The sequence below is a fragment of the Sinocyclocheilus rhinocerous genome, unplaced genomic scaffold (genome assembly GCF_001515625.1).
Source record: "Sinocyclocheilus rhinocerous isolate Xijiao unplaced genomic scaffold, SAMN03320098_v1.1 scaffold518, whole genome shotgun sequence".
Lineage (NCBI taxonomy): Eukaryota > Metazoa > Chordata > Actinopteri > Cypriniformes > Cyprinidae > Sinocyclocheilus > Sinocyclocheilus rhinocerous.
Genome location: NW_015664196.1, coordinates 222,817 through 230,330, shown reverse-complemented (window position 1 = coordinate 230,330; position 7,514 = coordinate 222,817). Strand labels below are relative to the sequence as shown.

The window sequence follows — 7,514 nt, the reverse complement described above, 5'->3', positions numbered from 1 at the left end:
TATATATATATATATATATATATATATATATACTGTTTGACTGTGTTAGTATCCGAATTAAATGAACTATTAAGGACTATAACATTTTTTCTTTTTTCTTGAAGTCCACATCTCGTAGTTAAAGAAACACCAATCAACAACAATAACATTCATTGTCTATTCTATTTGTAATAACGCTTGAATGACTTGAAAGCGCAATAAAGAATGTGCTATGCAAATCTCTGGATGTGTATTTATGCGATTGTATGTTTTTGTGAAAGTGCGGGGGAGGTTATTGTGAAGAGATTACATTTGCAAGCATTGAAGACTTAATTGAGGAAAAAGATAGAAATACAAAGTAAGTCATTAACAGTAACTTTTCTTAATGAATTCAAGTCACATACACTCTTATACAAACACCATACACACAAAACAGTCATGTTTTATTTCTATTATACATGATTACACATTCAATTATACAGTATTTTCTATATGTCTATATATACAGAGAGGAAGGAAAGGGAAATGTTTCCGTCAATACCTGCATGTGTGTTAGGAACACGGCTCCAGCTGTTTGCCTCCCTCCTCTTGGACAGAAATGGAATTTACCAGTCAGTCTCATCCTCCACAAAAGCAGAGGGCTAATCAGCTTCCGCTCTCATCCGAGCTGAATCAGGACTCCATGGGAATCCCATGCTAGCTCTCCAAAAGCAGTCCTCATCCCTCCATCTTTCCACCACTCCACACTGCTTGTTGTCCCTCTGTAAAGCAGCTTCATCAGCCTCTGTAGATTTTCAAGCTCTTCCTTCATTCTTCTGTATTTTCTTTGTGTTTAAACATGGTGAAGATTGCAATTTTGTTTCTTTCAAGCTGATTAGTGAGAAACTTTGCATTTGTGGTTCATAGTAGTTTTAAAGTATGCATAAGCATTTAAAGATGATGACATTTAGGGATTTACCTTCTGAGACTTAAAGGAGAACAGTGAGACAAAACCGCATACTGTAAAAATGGATTCTTGAAGCACCATGAAAGAATCCTCTGGAGAACATCGAAGCATGCTTTTGAAGTTGTCTCAAATATAAAGTAACTGCAGTTTATATTTCAAGTACCTCAAAGTCTCTCTCTTATAATGGAGTTACTGGAGAAATTGTTGACATTTTAATACTTTCGTTCCATTTTGTAGAATTGTTCTTTATGAAAAGGTTCTCTAACGTGTTCTGTCAGTATGGCAATCTGAGGAACACTTTAAGGAGGTTATTGCATTACTGCATTTATTTGATTAAAAATACAGTAGCATTGAGAAATATTATTACATTTTAAAATAACTGTTTTAGTTATTTTACTTTGAGTAGAAGAATATTACCCAGCCTAAAATGTAGACAGAAATTAAGGAGTGGCAGCTTTCAGTTAATTTACTACTTGAGAACATGTTGAGGTACTATGAAGGGGGAAAAGTTTTTAAAGAATGTCTTGTTTCTGTTAGGTAGTTTTTTTTCCATCATCTCCATGAAGCAGTTATGGTCTTGTAGTTATAGGGATAGTTCACCCAAAAATTCTTCGAAATTCTTCATTTACTCACCCTCCACTGGTTCCAAACCTGTATGAGTTTCTTCTTCTGTTGAACACAAAAGAAGATATTTTAAAGAATGTTGGTAACCAAACAGTTGACAGTAGCCATTGACTTGCACAGTATTTTTATTTGTTATTTTTTCCATACTGTGACCTTCAATTCTGTGTTTAACAATCTGACATTTTGTAGACCAGCATGTTTTGGTGGTCATGCCTTCATAAATCAGGGACAAATGTTATGGGCTTCTATTAGACATTAGCTTATTTGAATGGCAGCTACTTGGCCCATTCTAACCGGCCAAACCTTGACAAATCCTGGATCTCATTGTTTGCCTATGTGGATTCATGTGTAAAATGAAACATGAATCAGAGTGACTCATCTGTGTGATATTATCAGAACATCAAGCTGGTTTGAATTCATGCCTCCAGCCAAGATGCTGCAGAGCTTATATTGCATTCTGTTGTATTACAGTCACTTTCACAATCACAGCCATTATTCAAATCTCACAACAAGAATGCATGGCTTGATGTGCACCACAGGCCCTCAATCAAGATTTGTTTTGCTTCAACATTCAGCATGCTTGCTACTGAAGAGTCTAATCGAGTTACACAGAATTTTGCAACATGTCAGACAGGCCCTTATCAAAAATTTTTTGAGAAACTGTTTTCATGTTGTTCTCCTCACCAAAGCTAAAATTTGGTCAAATTAGAGTAATATGTGAAAGGCAGAGGCATTGGAATAAGTTTCCTGCCTCGTTGAAAGACATTTGCAGTTATTGCTTCATATTGACCAAACAATTACATAACTTGAATACTGTGCAAACGTAAATATATTTCAAAGAACTTGATAATGTTCGACCATCTTAAAGTTGAAACGGCTCACTGAAGCATATTTAAATATTTTAAAGTCTACTATATTTAGACATTAATACCAAAATTAACGTGCTGTGATGCAAGGTAGTGAACATAAGGCATATGACACATAATACCATTTGGGAACAGAACTGAAAGAAAACCAAAGAAGTTTTACAAACTACAGATTCACTTTAACAAGCCAGCTAGCGAGTATGATATTCCCACAGCATGCATGCATAGACGAGCCAAATCAACCACGACTCCTAGGCAACAAATGACAAGAGAATGAAATGAAATGATGCAAGCAATCTTCAGTATCTGATCCTCCCTATAGGCATATTGTCTACTTGGAGAATTGAATTCTCGACACAGTGCAATACTCACTCTTAGATTGCAGTATTATCAAAGACAAGGTGTATAATGCATGCAAACTGTCAGGGAAGGCATGCAGGTTGTTTACACACTTGGTTCAAGTGCTCAGTCCGTACCCAAGTTCCCCTTCCCGCTGCCCCTACTGGAAAACTGTTGTGCTGCTTTATATTTTTCTTAATATTTGTATTTGCTTAATATATCTGCTTAATATTTTTTGTGGAAACTGTGTAACTTTTTTTTTTTCATTAGTCTTTGATGAATAGAAAGTTAAAAAGAGCAGCATTTATGTGAAATAGAAATATTTTGTAATGTTATAAATGGTTTTACTGTCACTTTTGGTCAGTTTCATTCATCATTGCTGAATAAAAGTATTAGTTTCTTATAGAAGAAGAAGAAAATCTTACCCCAAACTTTTGAATGGTACTGTAAGTGTATAATATATTATTGGTCATGCTAATTTTTTATGCTTTTAATGTTTAGTTTATCTCTGCTGTCTTCTAGTTCTCACTAAAAAATAATCTTTATTAACACTAATTTGTTACAACTGGTAATCTTTAGTAAAAATCTCCAAATAAATATCAATTTTTCATCTTGTGGTTTATAATGTGATGCCATCATTTACTTTTAGCATTTAAAGGGGACATCGGATGCCCATTTTCCACAAGTTGGTATGATTCTTTAGGGTCTTCATGAACTGTCTGCAACATACTTTGTTTAAAATTCCTCAGTGGTCGTGTAAAACAACACTCTTTTTACCTTGTCAAAAACAGCTATGTTCACAGCGATCCGTTTCGGTGCATGTCTCTTTAAATGAGAACCCCGCCCCTCTCCTCCATGGAAGAGGAAAGGCGATTTGCAAATAATCATAAGAAATATAAAGTGTGGGACTTACTTCTTCTGGAGGTGCAGCTGAATCACGAACAGTGGGTATTGATCCATTCTTGAGTTTTAACTTTTTAGCAAAACCTGCCTTGAATTGTCCCTCATTCAGAAAGCAGTCTGTAAAATGATTTAAACACATTTAGGTAGATCGGGGGGTGCATTCCCTTCAAAAACAAAAGTAATCCACTGCGTCTTCAGCGTCTCAGATGTCGGGAGTAAATGAGACTGCTTTGTTCATTCTTACATCCAACAACAAAACACCTCAATCGCTTAGGAGCCATTCTTGCCTACACCTGCTGTGGTGTCGAAACAATGGCGGACTGTTTACAGCTCACTCAGGGCGGGTCTAAGCTAAAACGGCAGTGTCCGTCAACAGTCGTCACTTTGCCCAGATTCTGTCTTGTTCTTGTTCTGGCTTGTTCTGAGAAAGTGCTTATGATTTGTGGGGATTTAAAAAAAAGCACTGGGTGGATTTTTATCATTATAGGATGGTTGTGTACACACACTGCCAAGACACATTTAAGTTCAAACACCATGTAAAAGTGAATTTTGCATCCGATGTCCCTTTAAAATTCTTGATTTTTATTTATACAAAATTGTATAGAATAATAATATCGCCCATTTGTAAGTTATCATTCATTAAATTCAAATAATTACTGGCCTATAGGTATCAGTCAGAAATGTTATATTGATGCATCCGTAATGCATATTAAGGGATTCATTCCTGAGAGACAAGTATAGCACGTTCTTTTTTTTTTTTTGATGAGAAACCAATGTTTAGAGTTTAATTAGAACTAAACTAATTTCAATATAACTCAGTGGTTTAAATTGTTCCCATGATGCTTATCTTTGGAATTGTGGGCTTAGCTTTGGGGGAAAAATAAACATTTTTGTAAGATTAACCTGGTTTACTGTACATCAGATGTCCCTGGTGATAAAGCTACAGGCCCGGCGCCAGAGGGGCTTGCCCCCCCCCCCCGGACATCCCTGTGCCCCCCCTTTGTACCGAGGGGGACAGTTGGACTTGAGTTTAGCGTGCACAATAGTCTTACTCATACAACTGCCTGCTGTTGCTTCTGATTGCTTTTAGATGGAAAAGCTGCCCATAACCCCTGGTCTAGGATCTGTTTTTTTCCTAATAATAGCATAACGAAATAGATTTGGCAAACAATCCAGTGTATCTGCCCTTCTGCTTTGGAAACCATCAAATGAGTTTACAATGCATTTTCGCAGAGGTGAGCAGTGTAGCCAATCACAGACATGTTTGTTGATTTCTAAAACACAATGGCCAATCAGAGGTGTTTTTTGTCCAGTGCTGATTTCTATCATGCTCGTAACTTCTTTCTAACAAAGACATTTAAAAAAGTTTATTCGTGTAGTCACGTTCATTGTTTTTTTGTTATTTTGGAACTTTGTGAGATCGTGATGAATGCGTGACAGTTTTTAATAAATTTAAAGGGAGCACTCTCTGCATGCTGTTTACGATAATATATTCAGAATTTAAATAAAACGTGTACAGAAAAAGATAATAATTTCAGAAGCACAGATGTGATTCTGCAAACGAGCCTGGTCCAAACGTGGGATTTAGGTAAGGAAACGGTTAGGCTATTATTTGTATTGGCTGCCACGCCAAATCATGCACACCTGCTTGCTTTTCTGTTTAATTTATCAGTGTTTTTGTGAACATATATATGCTTTATTAACAAACAATTGTAACACTTTACAATAAGGTTCGATTAGTTAATTTTAGTTAATGTATTAAAGTGTATTAACATGTTAGTTAATTATTATAAAGTGTTACCTAAATAATGTATTTCGAGCGTTCACTTGAAAACATTACCCCCCGTGTCCTGGCGCCGGGCCTGTACAGTATGAGAGAGGAATTTGCCAGTGCCAAAAATTATTTAAGACTTTAAAAGATTCTCAAAAAAAAGTTATTTCGTGTGACACTTTCTTCTTTCTTACTCAGACAGGTGGAAACGAGTGCTTCATAGTTACTTTTGACATTCTTGGGGCACTTACACACTATAGAAAGCTCTGATGGAATATTTGACGGATGGAGAATGCTGGGTCAGTTTGAAATCTAGCGGGAATACAGAAAGCCAAACCTGTATGACTTTCTTTCTTTCATTCTTTCCTTGCTGAAACACAAAAGGGGAGATTCTAAAGAAATCAGTCTTTTCTATACCACGACTGGAGACCGGAAAGATGCACAAGCATTATAAAAGAATCATAAAAGTGGTCTCTATGACTCATGCATTATAATCTGAGTCTACTAAAGTCAGAATGTAAGTTGTTATTCTTGGAAAAAAAAGCTTGACATTAGCCCTAGCTTTTCCTCAGTGCGGTTTATGAAAGAGTTACTGTTGTTGATACAGTTCACAAAAAACAAACAAACAAGCAAACAAAAAAGTCTGAATAATTCAATCAAACTGATCTGATTCTCAAGTTAATTGACCTCAATGAGTTCAATCTGTTACCTCAATCTATCTATCTAGAATCTAAGCAATTACTAATAATACACATTAGCTTGTAGATATTTTGTTTCAATGCCTATTTTCCTTGACTCGTGTATTTCAGATTCTCTGCTTCCTCTTAAAAACGCTGGCCAACTAAAACGTTTCTCAGTCATTGAATGCGAAAACAGTGTGGTGAAACCGGAGACAAGCAGAGGGTGATACAGCGCTGTGGATGCGGAGCATGGTTTTCCTTGTGATCGAGATTTGAGCATCTGTAAGTCAGCATCTCTGCACACCACAGCCCCGTTTCACCACTAATGGCTGTTTCTGGGGAGCGCTGGGCCAACCTCACCCGCTTATCACATTCTGTCTACAACTGCAGAGCTCTTGGGAGTCATCGCCAGAGGAAGAGGAAGGAGAGTGGGAGGAATTGAAGGAAGAGCAGAGCCAGGTGAGAAGGGTCCATCTCGCTTCTTCCTCCTCGAGCTCTGACGGGCACTGTCAGGCTTTTTCATGAAGGTGAAGACAAGGAGAGAGCTCAGGGGCAGAGCTAGTATGTGTCAGTTAGAGCCCGGCTGACATGTAGCCTGGAGAACAAGAGCCAAGAGTGGTACACTTCCACGTTATAGTGGAAGTTTGTCTGTTCGATGAAAATGCGCAGTATTTATTGTAATATTATATTTGCTGTGATCAGTGCACGTGATGACTGTGTTTTGCTGATTGTGGAAGCAATTCTTCCTCTGACATGACCTAAATTAAGTAGTGGAACAGAAACTTCTAGTTCTTCCAGACTGAGAAAAGAGATAAAAACAGCGTGTCGGATGAACCAATGGAGAATATTTTCTTTTTGTGAACACTATAAATTTCTGCCAGAATAAAGTGTTCCTGTGGTAGAGCATTGCGTTAGCAGCGCAAAAGGTCATGGGTTCAATTCCCAGGGAACACACATACTGGTAAAAAATGTATAGCCTGAATGCACTGTAAGTCGCTTTGGATAAAAGCGTCTGCTAAATGCATAAATTATTAATTATTATTAATTATTATAAAACACTCTGAAACAAAGAGCCAAGAAAAAAAATAAAACAGAATTAGTTAAGCAAAAACAAACAATCAAAGGTTAAAAATCATAAATCTTCGCATTTCCACAACTTAACAGCTGTCAATGTGAATTAATTATGGACATAACTGCATGCTATAGCATACTAATTATTTGTGTATTTGTGATTTGTCCCTAATAGAGTTGTGCTAGTTATATAATGCCCACACATGGTCACCAGAGCCCTGCACAGCAGAGCTCTTAATTATTATTAAAATAATAATAATAATAATAATAATGATAATGATAGTAATTCTAATATATGTATAATAAATAATAAATATATATATATTATAATTATA

The 7,514-nt window shown here is 36.5% G+C and overlaps 1 long non-coding RNA gene across 1 annotated transcript in view; it reads left to right on the top strand.

Annotated features, from left to right (window-relative positions):
• The window catches only part of LOC107729907 (uncharacterized), a 15,945-nt gene extending 11,091 nt beyond the window's left edge, over positions 1–4,854 (top strand). Inside the window, exons 2-3 of the long non-coding RNA XR_001638632.1 lie at positions 1,495–1,499; positions 4,779–4,854. This is a non-coding gene — a long non-coding RNA (uncharacterized LOC107729907). The remainder of the gene's footprint in view (positions 1–1,494; positions 1,500–4,778) is intronic.
• Positions 4,855–7,514: the final 2,660 nt, after the last annotated feature.